Genomic DNA, 21,042 nt, shown 5'->3' with positions numbered 1-21,042 from the left:
CCACAATGAGATATTACCTTACCCCTGTCAGAACGGCCATTACTAAAAAGTCAAAAAAACAATAGATATTGTATGGATGCAGAGAGAAATGAATGCTTATACACTATTGGTGGGACTGAAAATTAGTACAACCTCTATGGAAAACAGTGTGGAGATTCCTCAAAGAAATAAATGTAGATTTACTATTTAACCTAGTAATCTCAATACTGAGTATCTACCCAAAGGAAAAGAAGTCATTTTATCAAAAATATGCCTGCACTTGAATGTTTACCATAGCACAATCCACAATTGCAAAGATGTGGAATCAACATAAGTGCCCATCAATTCATGAGTGGATTAAGAAAATGCAATGTATATATACCATGGAGTACTACTCTGCCACAAAAAGGAATATAATAATATCTTTTGCAGCAACGTGGATGGAACTGGAGATCATATACATATCTTAAGCTCTAGTCAAGTCTAGTGATTTTCAAATGGGGAGAATTGATGGTGAATCAGTCTTAAGGGAGCCATTTGTAGTTTGTAAAAACAATATGCAATATTATACTATATTTCAAATAACACTTGTAATACAAATTACATGAAGTATAGCTTGATAAAAATCCTTGATCTGGGGGGATACAGCAAAAATGTAGTAACTCTCAATGGAGACGTGCCCCTGTGGGGGATGAGCAACCCTGAGCTGGGGAAGGTGGAGTTATTTGGTTCATCCACTCTGGAAGTACTAGGTTAATCTCTGCCCCCAGAACAAGGCCCATGTTTCATAAGGCTTTGTTCGAACTCTTTACCCTACCTGGAATGACCTTCCCTCAGCTCTATGAGATCCCCCTGTTCTTAATGAGCTATTCCAACTATCTTCTCATCCTTTAAGCCTTTCCTGATTCTTCCAACTAGAAGTGTTTTTTTCTTTGGAATGCCCTATAAGATGCCTCACTATGGCACTAATTGCACTGAGGCAAATATTAACATATTTTTATCCAGCCACCCTCCCAACAATAAGCTCTCTGAGTGTAGAAACCTAACATAACAGGTTTGACTTTTACTCCAGAACTCTAAGGTACAACAAAAATCACTTCACTCTTTCTCTAAACCAAACTAAATTGGTTCTCAAAAACATCGCATTTCAGCCATCGTTGGGCTGTCTGCTCACATCTCCCCTCTTACCACCACCGTGAGATTACACAAGAATATTGGGCTTACCTGGGACCAGAAAACACGGACACATTCTCCTCCTTTGAGTAGGGTGGTGTCAGCTCTGATGCTCACTGTCCAAGCCCATGTGATCAAGTTAAAGCATCTAGCTCCATTCTCTCTGCCCATCCCCAAATCCAGTCCCAAGTCTACTCTCAGTGAGGCCTTCTCAACCCTTCCATCAGACAGATCTTTGCTGAGTACCAACTCTTCACCCCACATTTGATGCTGACTGCTTTCTAGCATCTGTCTTGGCGTCTTTTTGGAAAATATTTACCCCTCCATGTATTTACCCCTACTCCCAATCTTCAAAAGAAGAAACTATCTTCATCATATTTGTATCTCCTACCATGGCTAATGTAGTGCTTGACTATTAAGATATCGAATGAATGGTTAATCATCTTCTGTCCTATCTGAAAGGACTTCCTGGGACTCAGAACTCAGAACTCATCCTGTAGAACTCAGCCCAAATACTCCTTCCTCATGGAATCTGTTCCCTATCAGGTACTAGCATACACCCAGTAATTTCCCTTACTGTTATAACAGCCATTTGTGACATTACTTAGTCATGTTTGTCTATATTACCAGATTGAACACTCCACGAGGGCCACAGCAGCATCTATCTATTTTTGCTCGCTGCCCATATTCCCTGCCTAGAGGCCTGTTACCCATTTACCATCCAAATAAATATTGACTTGAATAACAAAAATATCCTTCCCCCTACCATAGAGCTGTTTCTCCTCCAACTGTGCTTGTGTTTTCTGAAGTGGTAAGATATATTCAAAGCTGTGAGGTGATAATTCTCCCCTAAAGTAAAAGCTTCTCCTCTGCCTGGCTCTCCCTCAAGTTGCAATGAGTGAGACTCAAAGTCCTTGTCCACGTTCCTCATGCACGAGGTCCTGAGCCAGAGCCCACAGCCTTCATCCCACATTCACATCTTGGGTCCTGCCAGGGAAACTCCTTAGCTCTTTCCAATTTTCCTTCTTCACGAGAGAGAGCTGTGCAACCCTGAACAGAAATTAAAATTCTTTCAAATATCCAAATAAAAGACCTTTATGGGCCATTTGGGCATTCTTTAAATACTATTTTCTACCACTAAGATGTTCAGCAATAAGGAATTTTAACATGTTTGGTTGAAAATAGCAAAGAACCCAATTAATTTAATTAACGTGTTTGGCACTCAAAAATTGACAGTAATTCTAAGTGAAAATGACATTGATGATGTAGACTAGCCTATGGGACTATAAGGAACCTGGCACTCTGTGTTGATGGAAGAAATCATATTTTAGCTACTTAAAGTATAAATGGGCCTGACATAAGTATCTTCTAGTAGGGTCTAGACCTGCCCCATCCGATACAGTAGGAACCTGTGACTATTTCAGTTTAACTTCAAGTAAAAATTGTTTCTCAGGATCACTAGTGACATTTCAAATGCTACCATATTGGACAGTGCTATATAACATTTCTGTCAAGACAAAAAGTTCTTTGGAACCGCTCTGCTCTAGATGCCTTGAACACATATCAAATTGAAAAACTGTCTCAGCGGGAGGACTTGTGCTTCAACAGGATATGTCCAGTAAACAGCCACTCTTCTTACTAGCTACTGGTTTCTGTTCTACCTTCTTCACACCAAGTGTCTCATTAAAGCCACACAACTTGGGAGGTGTGTAGTATATCATTACCTCTTGTGTTAGTCTACTAGGGCTGCCATAACAAAGGACCACTGACCAGGAGGCTTAAACAATAGAAATTTATTCCCTCACTGTTCTAGAGGCTAGAAGTCCAAGATCAAGGTTTCAACAGAGTTGGTTTCTTCTAAGGCCTTGTCCCTCAGCTTGTAGACTATCTTCTCCTTGTGTCCACTCATGGTCCATGCCCTGTGAGCATCGGTGCACTAACTTCATTTTATAAGGACATTAGTCATATTGGACTAGGGCCCACCCCAATGACCTAATTTAACTTATTTACCTCTTTAAAGACCCCCATCTCCAAATACAGTCACATTCTGAGGTACTGGGCTTAGGACTTCAACATATGAATTTTGAGAAGGCACAATTAATCATGAAATATCCCCAATTTGTAGAAGAGAAAACAGGCCCAGAGAAATTAAACTTTGCACTTTTCATTAAGTTGCAAACTCAAATCTGCATGATTCTCAAGTTCATGAGCTCAACCACTACACAACTGCCAAGAGCTAACTCCTGTCCTTTCCTCTCCCAGCCCAAGGCAACCCAAAAGATCTGAGTCACCTGCATTCAGCGCCACAAACTGATGATTCCTGCCCATCGCCTTGTGACCAAGAGCACCGTTTGAGAACTGGCTTGTAAGGCCATAGATCAGAAGAAACTGACTTGTGTGCTTGAGGGTCAAATCTGATCCACAGCACTTAGCCCCGACCGACTCTAACCAGCTGAGTTAGCCACATGTAGCTAATGCTGCCAGTTCCCTGCCCTCCTCCTTGACATTCGTGTGGCAGTGCCTGCCTGCGATGTCCTAGAATACGTCCTGGAATATGTACGGGAGACTTCCCAGCAACATTCATTGTCTGTTAATTACCTCAGAGGGTTAAACTGGCCAGATCATCAATTTCGCATGAATATTTGGCTCCTAGAATCTAACCAAAGTAAGCATGTTATGGATCATATGGCAGATTTAATTGCTTCACTCCTGAGAGTCCCTGGACCCATTCATTCTGCCTGCAACTGCTTTGTCCCTTGATTGAACACTGTGGATGGGAGTAGAGGAGGCTGGGAGTGGTGGCCACCTGCCCTTCACTCCAGATTGCTTTCTTTCCCTGCAACCGGCAGCCTTCTAGTGCTGATAGAAAACTAGTAAAACGAGTCAGATGATGACTCTACTTGCCAGCTTCCTTTTTCTTCCTCCTTGTCCACCTGACCATTTGGGCATAAATGTCTCAGATGGGGCGGGTGATACTCCAAACCTAGAGAGAGGGTAATGTGGTCATAGCTTCTGCCCAGAGCCACACTTGAGAGGGCAGCCTCCTGCATCAGGAGTGAGCAAAAACAGCTCAGTGCTGAGTATGGCTGGGACTGAAACAGTTTGGGAAGTCATTGTCACCCAGTGGGATTTTTGCAGTGGTATGTGCTAATTACCAAATCAATATGATGGGGAAAGAAAAGCATCAATTCTCCTCTACAAAAATAAAAGTAACATCCAGCCAGCTCTCTTTTAACCACAGAGACTGGAATAGGAAGTGCACAGGCAGTTGGAATTCACAGATAATTCCAAAGCTTTTCTGCTAGCAAGTGATAGCAAGTGAGCTCATTTTCAGAGACTTCAAGGCCAATTCTAATGTAATAAACAGAAATGGGAATTGTGTGAATCTCTCTCTCTCTCACACACACACACACACACACACACACACACACACACACACAGCCTGACTTAGGGGGAACCAAGGGGAAGCAGCCCAGATACCCGTTCGGGCTTGACATGCTGTCCACTGAGCCCTCAGTCCTCACCTTCATAGACTCACCGCTCATTCAAGACCTTTGGGCTTAATACAAATTAATTAAACTGCCATGCAGCTCATTTGACCATTACGAGGCTTTAAAATAATTAAGAGTGAAGGCAACTGATTAAACCCTTTCCAGGCTGCTGTAGCAGTTTATGAATTATATAAATTCCATATTAATGTGACTCCTCTGTGACTGCAGATTAGCTGGGGGATACCCATTAAGAGGGAATAAAAAAGGTACCAGTAGCTGTAATATCCTTTTGTGTCTTACTCCCTGACAGCTTTCCAGAGACTTCTATGTGAAGGCATAAAAATAATATACTTTAATTTCTATAGCATCTTACAAAAATAGGATAATTTTTTTTATCGCATTTGATCCTCTCACTAATCCCATGTGCTTGGCAGGGCTAGTGTTGTTCTCTTTGTTTTACAGGAAAAGAAACCAAAGTTCACAGAAGTTAAGTGGCTCACGCAGATAATAAGGGAGGGCACAGAGTCAGATATCCAGGCCAGCCGACGACCCCCAATCCAGTACTCTTCCCTTATGCCATGGTTTCTCTCCTTCTTAAGAACCAGGCTTCTCCCAAAACAGTTCTTTCTTCTCGCATCTTAGGTATTTGAATTTCCAAAGAGAAAGCTTCATTACTTTGGCTTAAAGCAAGGATTTCTGTATTAAAACAGAGAATATTTTCCCTGAAAGATAAAAGAATAGAAATATTTTGTTGTACTCTCTCTTACAACTCCACCAAACCTCCCCCCTACACACACACACACACACACACACACACACACACATACACACACAAAGACAGAGAAAAGAAACACCATTTTCGATAAAGAAACAAACACAAGCCCAAAGCATAAACTATGAAATGCACCTGCTGAATATTGCAAACTCTGAGACTGGTTTTCACATGGTGAAACCAGTCTCACCTCGGACTGCATGTAACACGCAGATTTGCCCCAACGTAAGCATCACAAAGAAAGAAATAACATCAGTCTTCTACAAACCCTTCCAGAGATTTATTTTAATGGTGAGTATATCCTAGCTCATTTTATGAGGCCAGCAAAATCTTGATATCAGGGACATTACAAGAAAACAAAATTACTAACCAAACTCATTTGTGAATCCTAAACATAATACTAGAATTCAAAAATCCTAAACAAAATATTACTTAAAAGAATCCGGCAATATATGAGAATGATAATACATTATGACTAGTTAATTCCAGAAATGCAAGACTAGTTTAACTTTTGAAACTCTACATGATTCACTGTATTTACAAAAAAAAGAGAGAAAAATTATATTATTTTGTTGAATAGGTACAGAAGAAAGATTGATAAAATTTTACATTCATTCATAATGAAACCTTAGCAAGCTAGGAATAGAAGTGGACTTCCTAATCTGACAGAAGTTATCTATAATAAACCAAAAGTACATATCATATTTAATGATGAAATGTTGAAATTTTCCCTGTGAAACTGGGATTGAAACAAGAATGGAACTTATTAACTATTGTACTGGACTAATCTAATAAATCCATTAGATTTACATTGTACTGGACTAATCTAATAAATCTAGTCTAATAAGGCAAGGAAAAAGGATTAGAAAGAAGAAAACCCATTATGATTTGCAGAAGATACAATCTTGTGCATAGATACACAAAATAAATTATACATAAATTATTAGATTAATAAATGGGCTTACCAATTATGGTGAATAAAAGGTCAATATACCAAAAAACATTGTATTTCTACATACTAGGAATAAAAAGTTAGAACATCTAAATGTTTTAATTATACTATCTATAATGATATCAAAAAATTAAATGCCTAGGAAATAAATCTGAGAGAATATGTGCAAGATCTCTACATGGAAAACTGTACATTATTGAAAGAAACCAAATGAAACTGAAATAAATCAAGATATATGCCATGTTCCTGATTGGAAGTTTCAATGTTATAAATGTGTCAATTCTCCCCAGAAAGATCTATAGATTCAATCCCAGTCAAAATCTCCTCAGGACTTTTGTATTTGTAAATGTGTGTTTGTGTGTGTGTGTTTGTGTGTGTGTGTGTGTGTGTGTGCGTGTGTGTGTGTGTAATTTGACAAACTGACTCTACAATTGATACAGTAGTGTTAAGTACCAAGAATACCCAAGACAAACTTAAGAGCAAAAAGGAAATTTTTACTTTTGAAGATGTCAGGACTTATAAAACCTATCATAATTAAATCAGTGTGGTATTGGTGCAAGAAAACACAAATAAATAAATGGAAGAGAGATAGGAGCCAAGATGGCCAACTAGAGACATCACTTGTCGTATCCCGCTGGCTGGAAGGTGGGATGCTGGACTAAGGAGAGTGGGGAGGAGTCACAGCTCAGGTGTGGATCACAGAGAGAGGTGAGAGAGACAACTGGGGACCCCACGGAGGAAAACGGCAAAGCTGAGAAAGAAGAGTAGAGCACGGAGAAGACAGAGGCATAGATCAATCCCGGTGAGGCTCGGAGCCCAGTGAAAGGGGGAGGAGGAGGGTCCCCCGTACCAGGCTTCAGTGAACAGCGGGACACTCAGTTTATTGAAGGCTTTTCCACCCTCCACAAGCACAGGTACAGCAGCTAATTAGAAATAGTGGGGACAATCACCGAGCCCCAGGAGTTTGGGCATCCATAAGGGGACCCCACGGAAGAGTGCCATGGGAGGCCGGAGAGCCAGCTTTCTTGCACCTGGATGCTTCCTCCCCTGCGCCTCCCAAACCACAGCAGCCAAGAAAGCAGTTCCAGCTCAGGCTGGCCAAGAGCCATGGTCCCTCCCCCACCCATTTCGCTGCGAGAGTAGTCTGAGCCGAGAAGCTCACAAACAAACCTGTCTCTACAACAGGAGCACGCTCCAGGCTGAAGTCTCCACAGAGAGCGGGGCCTGCCCCTCTTTCCTTAGGGACTTGTGGTGGAATAGAGCGGCACAGTTTGGGAGCTACCCACCCACTGGCGTTTTGCACATGCGCCAGCGGCTCAGGTAGGCGGGGCAGGTGCCAGTACCCCCTCCCACCCCCTCAACCCCCGGAAACAAGGGTGGTGCCGGGAGAAACAGGGGACAGGTCTCAGAGCTGGTCTTGGATGGCAACGAAGCCCTCATGGGCACATCTGACTGGAGAGTGTGGTGGGGTTCCGAGGAATGGGAAACTGGCAGCGCACCCACACACCCCCACTGGAGAACTGCCATATTGGCTAGGGGTGCAGCGTTTGGAGAGAACTAGCCTAGCCCCTGGTTCCATGTGAACCGAACACCTCAGGCACGCTGGCTGAAAGGGAGCTGTGGCCCCTCCGCCACTCAATAGGCAGGTGGTACTTGTGAGTAAAAATCAGTCTGCGTGACAGGGAGTGCAGCTTGAGCCAAGAACTGCATGAGCAGTCACTTCTCTCTGGCAGGAGTGTGCCACTGGCTGAGGTCCACGCAGCTAGAGGGCCCCACACTCTTCTTCCTTTTGGGACTGGTGGTGCAACAGGGCGCGCGACTGGGGAACTACCTGTCTGCCAGCGTTTCACAGAGAAGCACACCAGAGGGTCAGACACATAGACTGGGGGGAGTTTGAGAGGTGGACGCCGGTGGCGAAGGAACACACATGGACTGATCCGATGGGAGTGTGCTGTGGGGTTCCAGGGAGTGGTGATTTGGAAGGGTGCTCACCCCTCCCTGCAGAGAAACTGCACCACCGGACAAGGCTGGAAAGAGCCTGGCCTGGGGACTTAGAGCTCAAACATTTAGGACTCTCACCCGGGAATGGCCCTCCCAGTTTGGAGAACTAGTCCTTAACCTCCTACCAGCGGCTCCCCCTTCAGCTGGAAAAGCAACTTCTGAGCCCCACCAAGGCTTTGCAAAGCAAAGCCTTTCAGGCTGTAGCAACATAGCTGCGATCTGCCTTGCTCCTCTACCCACCTCAGTGAGAGTAGAGATCAAGCAACCCCCTGGGAACTTCTTTGATTACTAATCCAATCTCATTATTTGTTATGGATCTATTCAGTTGTTCTATTTCTTCTTCAGTTTTGGTAGTTTTGTTCTTTCTAGGAATTTGTCCATTTCTTCGTATTTTTCTAATTCGTAGAAAGCTTCGATTTGTAATTGTTCATAGCCTTATAATCCTTTTTATAATAATTCTGTGAAGTCAGTAGTAATATCTTCTCTTTCATTCCTGATTTTAGTGATTTGAGTCATTCTCTTTTTCTTTGTCTAGCCAAAGACTTGTCTTTCAAAGAACCACTGATATAAACAAGAAGGAAGGGATATGACTCCCATTGCAAGAATGTCCAGTGCAGAGCGGCTGCAGGAGAGTTAATGCAGCAGCTGAGCTGTCGCGGAGGGTCCAGGTTGCTCCTCTGTGTGTGCCCTGTGAGTCTCAGGCTGTCCTGGCCCTGCTTGCTCCCTCCTCATGGCTGCCGCAACTGCAAGGATCTGTGCAGATGCGATAGTGTCCAGTAGAATAAGAGTTTAAAAAATTGTATTTTGCGAAAGACTCTCCTGCTGACCCTCCCCCACCATTCTTTGCCGGAACTGAGTCGTGTGCTCACCCTGAATCCAGTCTCTCACCAGGTGGGTGAGACAATCATGATGGGCACAAATTAATGAGGACACACAGAGGAGGGTGACACCCAAACAAAAGCATAACAAGAAAAAAGGGAGTCAGTAGCTATTGCCCGAAGTTGAAACAGGCAGTTAAATGAATGTAATGACTGATTCCTGACAGTTTTTCATAATTTTCTGTATGAATTTTAGCAATTATTTGATATTCTTTTTCTTTATTCATATTAATCATGATCCTTTTTATTTTGATAGCATGCAAACTATAATCCTAAGTTTCTAAAACCAAACTCATAAATGGTAGCAATTTTTACTAAAACATAACACGAGGAGCAGTTCTAGTACATAAATATAAACTGCCTATTGTTACTATCTATATCGTTGTTAGCCATCAACACTTTTGTCCAGATTAGCCAAATTAGTTTATCTGTCATGTTGGAAAGCAAATGAGAGCACCGTTTGGGAAGAAAGAAGAGTTCAGAAAGTTTATAGAACTGAAAGGGATGTTGTGGTTGGAGGAGACGTAGTGCCCTCTGAGCAGCTCAGAGAGCACGGGGCGCAGGGGGGCTGGGCCGATGAGTTTCCACGGCCCTCCCTACTAATGGCACAGAAAGGCTCCTGCAACACACTCAAGGTCTGAACCAGCGTGCCTATTTAATGTGCATGGTGTGGCCTTGGGCCAGAAGTCGATGACACAAAGATGACCGTGACTTGATGCCTGCCCTCGAGCATTCGCTGTCTAACGGGAAAGATGTATAAAAGCACATGGGCTGATGGGCACACTTAAAACTTTGACTCAAACAGTACAGAATCAATCCGTGTAACCGAAACATTTGTACCCTCATAATTTTCTGAAATTAAAAAAAGATATGTAAAAGCAATTTCAAGTGCAACAGTAGAGGTGCAATGGTAGGAGCTACAGCAATTGCCAAAGTGGGGAGTGATTGGTTTGGAAACTTGGAGACGACTCTATAGGGAAAAAGTGAATATCAAAGGATGCACCTGAGTTCACAAAGTATACAGTAGAGGAAAGGAGCTTCCAGAAACTGAGGAGTTTGAAGTAGTGTGGCCTTCCTGGAGGCCTCCAAGAGGGCTGATGTGGACAGGGTGGCAGCAGGGAGAATTAAGCTGGAGGGGAAGGGAGAAACTAGACCCTGGAGGGCCCTGTGTGCCTTACTAGGGAGGGCGAGCTCATCCTGTGGATGACGAGAGCCACTGAAAGCCTGTAAGGAAAGAAATGTCCCAGTTTTCATTTCTGGAAAGAGACCTTAGTGGTTTTAGGGAGAACATATTGTCAAGATGGAAGACCAAAGGCTTACTGGGGGTGTGAGGCAGGTAGTAGATACTGAGCTTGAACCAGTGACAAAAAGAAGAGATGGAAGTAAGAAGATAGTTATTGACTGTCTATGAGTGTTGATGGGGAGAAAGCAGTGAACCAGGATATACAGGTCTCTGGCTCGAGCAACTGGGTAGGTGTGTGCAGGAAGTAAGTTCAGTCCAAGGCACGTTGAGCTTGAGTTGTCCCCACTCACAACCCAGTGAGGATGCACAATTGGCATCTGGAGAAAGAGGAGGAGGAGGAAGAAGAGGAAAAAGACAGGAGGCAGGGTAGGCGGGTAGAGAAAACATATTCATGTAACACTGACAGAAAATGATCTTCAAGCGTCCTAGCAGTCTGCTGCCGGCTCCCCTGCCTTTTCTCCAAGGGAGCATGAGATGCAGTCAGATGAGGTCCGTGTGTCCAGGACCCAGAGGAGGCAGCAGCAGAAGCCTGGCCACTTCTCGTGACCCTTCCTGCCTCTCCACCTGGCCTGGGACGGGGGAGCTTTCTCAGTCTGCTTTGTGAAGAAAGTCCAGTCCCAAATGGAAATTTCTGGCAACTAAATATTAGGGACTTTGCAATCAACTAACGTATCTGCCTCGTGAATAGATATTTTCCACCACTCTGACAATGTGGGAAGGAAAAACCTGGGACCCTCTGAGGAGCAACTTGAAGAGACACCCAAGCACCTGCATTCACTGGGACTTCACTCCAACTTGGGCCGTGGACTAGAGAGGGTGAGACTCCTGCCACCTGAAACTCGGCCTCTTACGCTGACCCCACAGGACTCTGACGCTGACGAATCTGCTTCCAGATCCACACACAGCCTATAGTCACAAAGAGGGGATGATCCCAATCAGCTGCACAGGAAACAGGGAAAACACCAACTTTTATGGAGCACCAATTCAGCGCCGGGCGTTGGGCTAGAGCCACGCACCTGTCAACGCATCACTTAGCCCGACGAGGTAGATGGTTTCCTGCCCATGGAAAGAGCTCTGATTTGCAACCTCCCTCAGACCGCTTGACCATTAGTAAGTGGTGGAGACTGGGTTTCACACCACATCTACACACTCCAGGCCAGGATTGTTCCCTGTATGAAGAAGAAAAAGGCAATTTCTGTATTTTTTTTCAATTTAAATGGCTCCTATTTCGGATTCCAATATGCAAATGAGCTTTAGATAAGGAAGACATGTGTCCCTGTAATGTTGTATACAGACTGAATTTTTGTAGCTCAGATCATATTTCAAGTATCTTAAATTTCATGACAAATCCTTTTTCTACATCAAAGAACCCTTTCATAGAGCAAAGAGCCAGTCCCGAATTCATCTGCGGTTTCGTGTGTCAAGCTTCCTTAAAGTAGAGCTCACTCCTGCCACTGAAGGAACTGTATACCCTGAAAAAAACAGCAAACCCAAAGTCTCACTTGTTTGCAGTGAGAGCCAGGAGGCAGAGCCGGGGAACCAACAGCGCTGCCCTGGAAGGACCCCAAGTTCCCATCTGGCGTCTGCAGGCATGTTCTCTTTACTGAGGAACAGGGAGACTCCAGTCCCCCCCTGGTGAGCCCACTTTGTCAGGAGGTAACAGACGCTTGCTCCTACACATTCGTGCACTTCTGGGGGACGCATGTAGAGTCTTTATCAGCCTTTCTCCTGGTCACCTGAACCGCTCCAGCAGAGATCGGCTAGGGGGAAGCTGAGGCACATCTCAGCTGTGGAACTGACTCCTCTGTCCACACTTAACTTAAACCAGTAAGGAGGCTTCTCCTTCCCCTCCCCAACCCACTTCCCAGGAATCAAATAGGTGCATTTGAGAGCAAGCACTGACATCCGTACCCTCCTCCTTTCTGCGTCTGTCCTGAATTTATGAAGTTTGTACAGATCCCTGTATACTGAAATGGACCAAGCCCAGGGTTACCTGGACAGAGGTGCTGTCCTCTTGGCTTGGACTTAAATTGCTACAGCAGGCTCATCTTTGTGCTGGTCATCTGTGTCGTCTATCAAATATTTCCAGGTCTTTCCATGGCCATAGGTATGATTGCATTTCCCCAGCCCCTTTAAAGTTAGGCATGGCCATGCAACTTACTCTGCTCAATAAAACAGGAGCAGAGTGATGCGTGTCATTTCTAGGCAGAGACTTTAAAAGCCAGTATGATGTTGGAAACAAGTATTGAGATACCCCTGCTGGGAGCCTGGGTCTGGAAGAGACAATGAAGAGAGTTGCCTTCCAAGCACTGGTGGACAGGTGGAAAGGAAGCCCGCGATGCCATGGGAGTTCTTAGGAGGGGGTCTAGCAAACTCCCAGAGAAGGGGAGGCTGGTGAGGGAAGATTCCCAGAAGAGGCTGAGCTGGTGCTGAGCAGGAGGGGGGGATGAGTGGATGACAAGGAGGCAAGGGTGTGTGGTATGGAGTGGGAAGAAGGTATCCCAGGAAAAGGAGACAGCATGTGCAAAGGCCAAGGGGTGGAGAAAGAGGGAGGGAGGCAGGGAGAGAGGGGGGAAAGAGAGTAGAGCCCTCAGTAGGGTCCACACAGCATCAAAGGTCTTACCTAAGAACGTCTTTCCTCATAACTTGGCTACCTCCTCAACTCTAAACAGAGAAAAGGAAGGGGGTGGGGGAGAGAAACTATAGCCCAGGAGAATGAGAAAACAGAAAGTGGACTTAAGGAAAAGAGGACTAGAAAAGAAGAAGAAATCTAGTACAGTAAGACTAGAGGAGAAAATCAGAAACAAGATGCACTAGATTAAATAATGGCCCCCGAATGTCAAGTCCTCATCCCTAGAACTAGTAAACGTGACCTCATTTGGACAAAGCGTCTTTGCAGATGTGACTAAGGATTTTGAGTTGAGACGACTACCCTGGATTATCCTGTGGGCCCCCGCTGCCCTTGTGTCCACATGAAAGAGGCGGAAAGACGCACACAGAGGAGAAAGCCACGTGACTGCAGAGGCAGAGGCTGGAGCAACGCGGCCACAAAGCAAAGAACACCTGGCGCCGCAGACGCTGGAAGAGGAAAGGAATGGATTCTCCCTGGAGACTCTGCAGGGAAGACAGCCCTGCCGACACCCTGATTTCAGACTTCTGGCCTGCAGAGCTTTGAGAGAATACATTTCTATTGTTCTAAGCCACCTGGTTTGTGGTCACTTGTTATAGCAGCCCCAGGAAACTAATATACAAGAGGACAGAGAAAGAGTCATCTTTCTGTTTCACAGTCACTCCCTGCAGACTCTTCTGCCTCCCCTCCCAGCCTCCTCAGCCTGCCTTGGTGCTCACCACTGCCCACCCCGCTCTCTTTTTCTCTCGCGCGGGGCCCTCTTCTTGTTCTCCGGGGCGGAGGCCTGGCTGGATGGGAGGGAAGCCCCACGGGTAAAGCTCCCCCTCCACCCCTTCCCTGGCCACCTCTTCCCTCCTCCTCCATGCCTCTGCACCAGACAGAACCACCATTTGTCGGCTGTGTTTCTCCACTCACATGAATTCTAAGCCGTTTGGAGGCAAAATAATCTATACCTACCACCAAGTGTTTTGTTCAGGGCCAGAACCAATACACAGATTTGAATGCATAAAAAGTAATTGACAAATATTTACTAATTGACTAATCATTTGGAATTTGCTATTATTACCATAACAACCAAAGCATCTATTATGTATCAGGCGCTGTACTAGGCACACCAAATAATCACAATAATAGAAATGGCCATTATAACTAACAAGCCATTATCATATGCCAGGTACCATGTTATGCACTGGAAATGTATTATTTTATTTAATCCTCACCACCATATTATTGTTATCGCCTTCTCATAGATGAATAAGCCAGGTTAAGAGAGGTTAAGCACCTTGCCTGTTGTCACGCAGCTAGCAAGCCTCAGAGCCAGACTTCAAGTCCAGATCAGACAGGCTCTCAAAACGATGCTCTAAGTAGGATCTTTTGGAGGGAAAAAGTCAAACTTTTCTAGATGGTCATTTCCTTGACCACTGTCTTAAGGTACCTTGGTTTCTCTAGATTTTGGGGTCTTCCTTAAACAATATGAGTCCAGCTTTACCAGCTAGGCGTCTGAGCATCACAATTCCAGGACCTGAAATCAACCTAATTGGCCACTGGGTGGCACCAAAAAAGTGTGTCTGAGACACAAAAGCCAGCAAGCAAGGGAGGTTTCCAGCTCCGAGTGTTCTAAAGCTGAGCTGTGCACAAACAGGTCGGCAAAGCCATCCAGAAGGAACTAAGCCAAGGTTTAAAGAAGTGGATTAGAATGCATGTTTCCTCAGGTGTCTAATACTGATAGAAAAAGATAGCAAATGCACATGCTTGCATCTCAGTTCAAAATCATAATCCTGAGGAATGCAGACTGTTTCAATACATCTGTTTACCAGGAGCACACAGAAATCCCCAGGGGTGCTCCAAGAAAAGAAAAATTACAGGCACAATCGCCAACAGCGAGGATGTCCAAACACCTTAACAAGTCCTTCTTGAAACGGCAGCTCTTGAATGATTCAAATGCCTCTTAGCCAAAATGCATGGCAACAGCCATAAATACACTATAATTAACATCACATGCACAGCAAGGGGAACTGTGAAAATATTTCATTTAACGTCTCAAAGGAGTCACAGATATTCTTCCCTGTGAATGAGGACATTGTCAAATTATTTATCTAGAGCCCGCTGTGAATTCTCCGAGTTGTAAAATATCTGCAGATTGCTACATGCTTAGTAGGAAGAATGATAGCTCATCCGGCAGCTGCATTCCTTGGGCTGGCGACCTGGCCATAGTGCAAATTGCCGTTTCCTGCACCACTGCTACTCTGAGCCTGGTCCATGGCGAACTGTGTGCCGCCGCTCCATGAGGAGACAAGTACAGAAAGTGAGAGTGAGCATTAGGAACTAGTACAGTGATTTGACATTGCCTTGCCATGCAAGGCTGTGATCAGTTCAACAGAGCTGGACCCACCCAGAGGCTGCAAGTTTGCTGGTGAACCATTTGTGGCAAGGGTTGTCATCTAGTCCTGTGTGGTCAGCACTTATCAGTCTGGAACAGATTGGAAGTTAAATCAAATTAGCCGTCCACCACGGGGGGTGTTGAGAAGCGCTGGCCTGGGCACAGGAGGCAGATTACTCCAACCTTGTCGTCCAGTTCCCTGGGCTTAACAGACAAAGAGTCTGTTCCGCTCCCAGAGGAGCTGAGGCGTGGGCTTCGCAGACAAGGAGAAGGAGATCCAATCTCCTCTATTCATTACCAGCTGCGTGGCCTTAGGCACCTTACCTAAACTTTTGGATCTGTGCTCTCCTGAGCACCCAATGTGGCTAATGATATTCATGCTATAGAGTGGTGTGAGAGTGACATAAACGAGATAGGAGTGGTGAGAATGAGCACACAGAGGGTGTCCACACCTCTTTCGTAGTCTCTATCTTTCAATCTCTCTCTCAGTCTCTGTCTCTCTCTCTGTCTCTCTCTCTCTTTCTCTATCTCTCTCTCTCTCACCTCTTTGGAAGGTGTTTTGAAAATAAAGCCCTCTCCACCCCCAAGAAAACAGTATTATGAACACTGTCTTGGGGTTCTTGATGACCGAGGCTCTGGATTTCATCATTCCTCAAGTTCTCCTATGGAGGGAGGAGAGAATTCTAGATTAACAGACAGAAGAGAGAAAAGAGAAGGCCAGGGAGGTGGGGAGGGGGGAAAAGGGAAGGATGGATCCAAAAGGACAGAGAGAAGTCTTGAGACCTGACAGGAGAGGAAACGAAGGACAAGTGAAGGAGATGGAGGGCTGAGGAACAAGAGCTAGACGCTCACTCTCAAGGAAGTTTCCAGAAGGGAGCAGCCCACTGTCCCGGAAGAATACTTGGAGCCAGGGATGAGCCCACCTTTCCCTTCTTGCCCAGAGCTGTGCCAATATTGCCTCCTGTTCCCGGGGAGGCCTTGACTTGGCAGCAGCCACGCCTCATCCAGTGACCCCCTGCGTGAGTGAGGCCCATCCCGACACCTGCTGCCTCCATCCTGTTCTGTCATTAAGTGATCTCTGAACACCGGCTGTGTGCCAGGCACTGCTTCAACACTGGCCGTGCAGCAGCCAACACAACCCGGCCTCTGCTGCCCTGGGGCTCATCCTTTAGAGAGAGTGGGGAAGAAAATGCCGAGTAAATGACAATTGCCCCCGCGCAGAACGGTGGCATGCTGTGGCTTGCTTCAGCGAGGACAGTGTGCTGCGTGAGTTACTTCACACTGCGGGGCAGGGCCTCCTGTGCTGAGGCCTCAGCGCGAATTCAGGGGAGTTTATGAACTCGGGTGGGGTGAAAATTTTATCCTTACTTGCTCTAGCCACTAACTAAAATTTAACATTTTCTTCAAATAGGAATGCCAACAACCACAGAAGTTCCTGTGACTTTGCAACCCATAGAAATTACAGATTTTGAGTATCACATTATTACAACTATTGCAGATATTCCGAAATATTTATGCTCATCACTACTCCAAATTTATGGTAATTCTTAGACATGCCATCACACCTTAATATTTACCGCATTAATAAAGAAGCACATATATTATTACATCACATGTATCTGTTTTTCAAAATTTTGATAACTACTGTATATTTCAATATAATTGGTTTCTTCCTAGGTATTTTTATTCATCTATAAACATTATTCTGGAAAGGCAGCCCAGGGTTTTACTAGCAGGCCCGAGGTATGGAAGGCACAGAAAAGATTAAGAATCCCTGGTCTGAGGCCTACTGCTAGTTAACATGCAAAGGGCCCTAATCAGCTATCCACCCTGCAGGGACTGTTAGTTAGCACATGACAGACCCCATTAGGTACGCACACCCCAGAGAACTAAGGCAACTCCTCCAATCTGGGTGTCTTGGTAAGTGCTAGAGGGCTGAAAAGTTAGCAGCAAGGTTATTTAAAACAATTTTTCATCAGTGAAATAAGTAGTGTTCAATATATGTGCAAAGGAAGGAAGTATTGTATAGGCACGCATACCTTGTATAAACAGAAATATAATAAGTTAGTAAGCCCAGCGTTCTAAACCTTCTCTCTTGAGTGGGTCGCCAGTCCCGGGGCTCTGATTCGATTCTGTGTCCTCATACCTACAGAGCGACTCCAAGAGGATGGCCAGCTCTCTTGCCTCTCTTGTCTATAATGGCACCTCATCTCTCTCTAGCTGAAGCTTTTGTGCAAGGAATTGTGGAAGCTCCTGGGAAACTGAGGCTGGGGCTTCCATAAGCCAACAGAACAGGCGTGTATGACTCTTTCTGTGTGTGCTTTACCACTCGGTACTTGTATGGGTAGCAGAATTCCACCTGAGATCGGCTTCCCTTATAGCACACTGCCTGGTAGCCAGGTGGTAAGAAGGTGTCTGTGGAACTAAGCAGAGACCACCCAAATGAGAGCACACAAGGACTGCTTCTCAGAGCTTGCCGGAGCGAGGTAGTCAGCCTCCACCCCTTGTGTGTGGCAGAGACCCAAAGGCAAGGGCAGCGGGAAAGCTTCATTGTGGAAACCAGGGAAGTCCTCCGGAGTGCTCTGCTTGCAGGGAAGCTGGAGGGACACTAACTAGAAGTGGGGCATCCTATGTAATTGGTGTGGGGAGCATTTGGGCTCTCTTTGCTTGTTCCTGAGTTGGAAGTGGGGGCAAAAGAAACAGAGAAGTGGGCAGTCCCTGAACAAATCCTGACCATTCTGGGCCAATTGCTGCAGAGCTGTTGGTTTGGCTTCCTGGACTGGTTGCTGCAGAAGTCGTGAGTCAGAGTATTGTCATGTACAGCCTGGCCGTTGTCTGTGTATATATTCACTCTGTCAGCACCTGTAGACCTCAGCTACGTCTAGCAGTGAGAGGTTAAGGATGTCTACAAAAACCTTAGAAAGGCCCAATAGGCAAAGGTCTGTTCGCAACAAGGCACACTTGTACTCAGGTGTCTGCAGCCCAGTAAAGGTCTCGGGTACCTGTGGGTGGTGTTGAGTTTAACCTGGAACAGCTATAGTGACCACGCCTTATCCCCCTGAGCTGATGTTGTGGTTAATGATACCTCCTTGTACAGGTAAAACTCTGGACATGGTGCCTGCCCCATAGTAAGTGCTCAGTAAAGCACAGCTATCATTTTTTGGTTTTTTATTTAAGAAGAGGTAGCGATTTGCCACGGAGATAAAATCTATGCCAGTGCTTCTCAACCAAGAATGATTTTGTCCCACAGGGAACATTTGACAGCAACTGAGACATTTTTTGGTTGTCACAACTGGGGCTGAAAATGCTACTACCTCTGGTAGGTAGAGGCCAGGAATGCTGCCAAACATCCCACCACGCACAGGACAGCCCCCACAACAAAGAACTATGCAGCTGCAAAGCCAATCATGCCGAGGCTGCCTATCGCTGGAGAAAGATGGAGGAAGAAATGAATACCAAAGGATGCCCTGGGGTCGGGACAGCACGGTGATCAAGAGGGTGACTTGGACGCTGGGTCTGCCACTTCCTGGCAACCAGGCAAGTCACTTAAGTCCTCTAATAGCAGAACCTCATTCATAGGATTTAATGTAAATTGGCCTTGGTCACTTTCATTGCACATGTTTCTTGGGTTCCTTTGGGTAGACCTGGGTAACCTAAGAAGGTTGAGGTGGGTAACAGTTGGCCACCCTTCCTCTACAAGCTAGCTACCAGGTTAAAAAGGAAGGAAGTTGCAAAATTCTGCCACATGTATGGACATTTAGCAAGCAAACCCAAAAGTAGTCATAGTACCTGATCTGCAAGCTTCATAAAGTCCCAGCTCTCTGTCCCTTGATTGCCTCAAACCCAATTTGCGTGGGAGAGTCCCTAGAGGCAGACACACAGTGGCTGCAGAGGCGGGATTCTGTTAATGTTATAACTGGCTTCAGACACCAGAATGCTCCTTTTTCCTTGTGGCTGGACACCAGGCAGATAAAGGAGTTTGCTCCTGAGCTATTTCTAAGGATTCAGGCTGTCGGTGTCTCTAGATCTTTATACCCAACTCATGCAAAGGTGGGGAGTATTTCTAAACTATTTTATCCAATCCAGATACCTTGATGATCTTTAGTTCATCATTGAAAACCCATTTCTAGCAGTTGCCCTGCCATTTAACAGGCCACTAATTTCAGCAGTCTAGAAACATTCCTGACATTTCTCTAAGCTAATTGGCAATGCATCTGATGTTAACAGAGATGCGGATCACAGAAGTCTGCTTCCGGCTGCAGGAGAGGGCGTCCTGATGAGAATGAGAGCTGGCCTGTCCTCCTGGGTGTTCTGCTACGTTACAGCACCAGCTGCACCTGGGCTGCTGCTTCACTGAACTCACACACACACACCCAAGAACGCACTGTCTGGGCCAAAGGTTTAAAGCAAATCACAGACAACGTAATAGAGCTGTTGAGAGAGATCACATGCGCGAAGCACTTAGCACTGTTCCCAACACCTTAGTAAATACTGAGTAAGTGCTTGCTGTTATTGTAGTTGTTTTGGGAGCCTTCCTCCAGGTCCTTGAAGGAAGGGAGGAACATTTGAATATCTAAGTGTGGTGCAGAAATGGAAGGTGATGGAATCTGCTGAGCAACTATTGGGTGCCAGTCATTTCATGTGCTTTCCAGCATTTAACTGGCACAATCACTGGGCAAGGTGGGTTTAGTTACCATGATTCCTACACAAGGAAGCTAAGCTCAGGTGGCACATGCGCCTCTCCCAAGGCCCACTGCCAGCGAGTGCCGGAGCCAGGACTGCAACCCCCTGGGTGGGAAAGTCTGCTGCGGCCCAGATGCCTCCCCTGCACTGCACTGTGAACTCCCGGCAACAGGGAGATACTAAAATTCAAAGGTGTCAGGAAGATGAAAGTCTCAGGAGGAGAAGGCAGGTGGAAAGTACAAGGCACGCAGTCAGTCACAGCTAGAGACTGCCAGCCAGCCCTTGGGGGACAGGGGGATGTGGTCTGATCAGAGGGCTAACTGTCATGGGTGAATTCTCCCAGAAGCAGAACCCGAACCAAAGCTTTGGTGCATGTGACAAGACCCCAGGAAGAGAGGGGCCAGTAAGAGCATGTACAGGGAGAAGGGGACTTTTGTCCACCCACACAGTCAGCCATGGGCCTGGGGCCGTGACTCCACAAGTTTAAGGCAGGCCTGACACGCTTCAGGCTGTTCGGACTCTTCAAGTTCTCCCTGGGGTGAGGTGGGCCCAGTGCCCTTGAGCAGTCCTCTAAAGGCACCCAGAAGCCAGCGACAGGTGCCTAGAGCTGGTACAAGGAGTCCCAGAGGCTCTAGGCAGTGTGCCCCACACTAGTCATTGCCAGCATCCGAAGGCATTCCTCCTTCGAAATCCAGTAAACCCATGTCCTTATCCTGGCCCCAGTGGCCCTCGCGATGCGCCCTGCTGGCCTGTGGGACTCAGGCCTCCCACCCCTGCCTCCCTCGTCCTGCTCCCCAGGCTGCACTGGCCTCCCCATGGGCCTCCAGAGTCACCAAGCAGGCCCCCGCCTTGGGCCTGTGT

Source organism: Propithecus coquereli, unplaced genomic scaffold (assembly GCF_000956105.1).
Source record: "Propithecus coquereli isolate 6110/MARCELLA unplaced genomic scaffold, Pcoq_1.0 Scaffold33, whole genome shotgun sequence".
NCBI classification, from domain to species: Eukaryota; Metazoa; Chordata; class Mammalia; order Primates; family Indriidae; genus Propithecus; species Propithecus coquereli.
The sequence above is the reverse complement of the archived record's forward strand: the minus strand, read 5'-3'. Positions refer to the sequence as shown.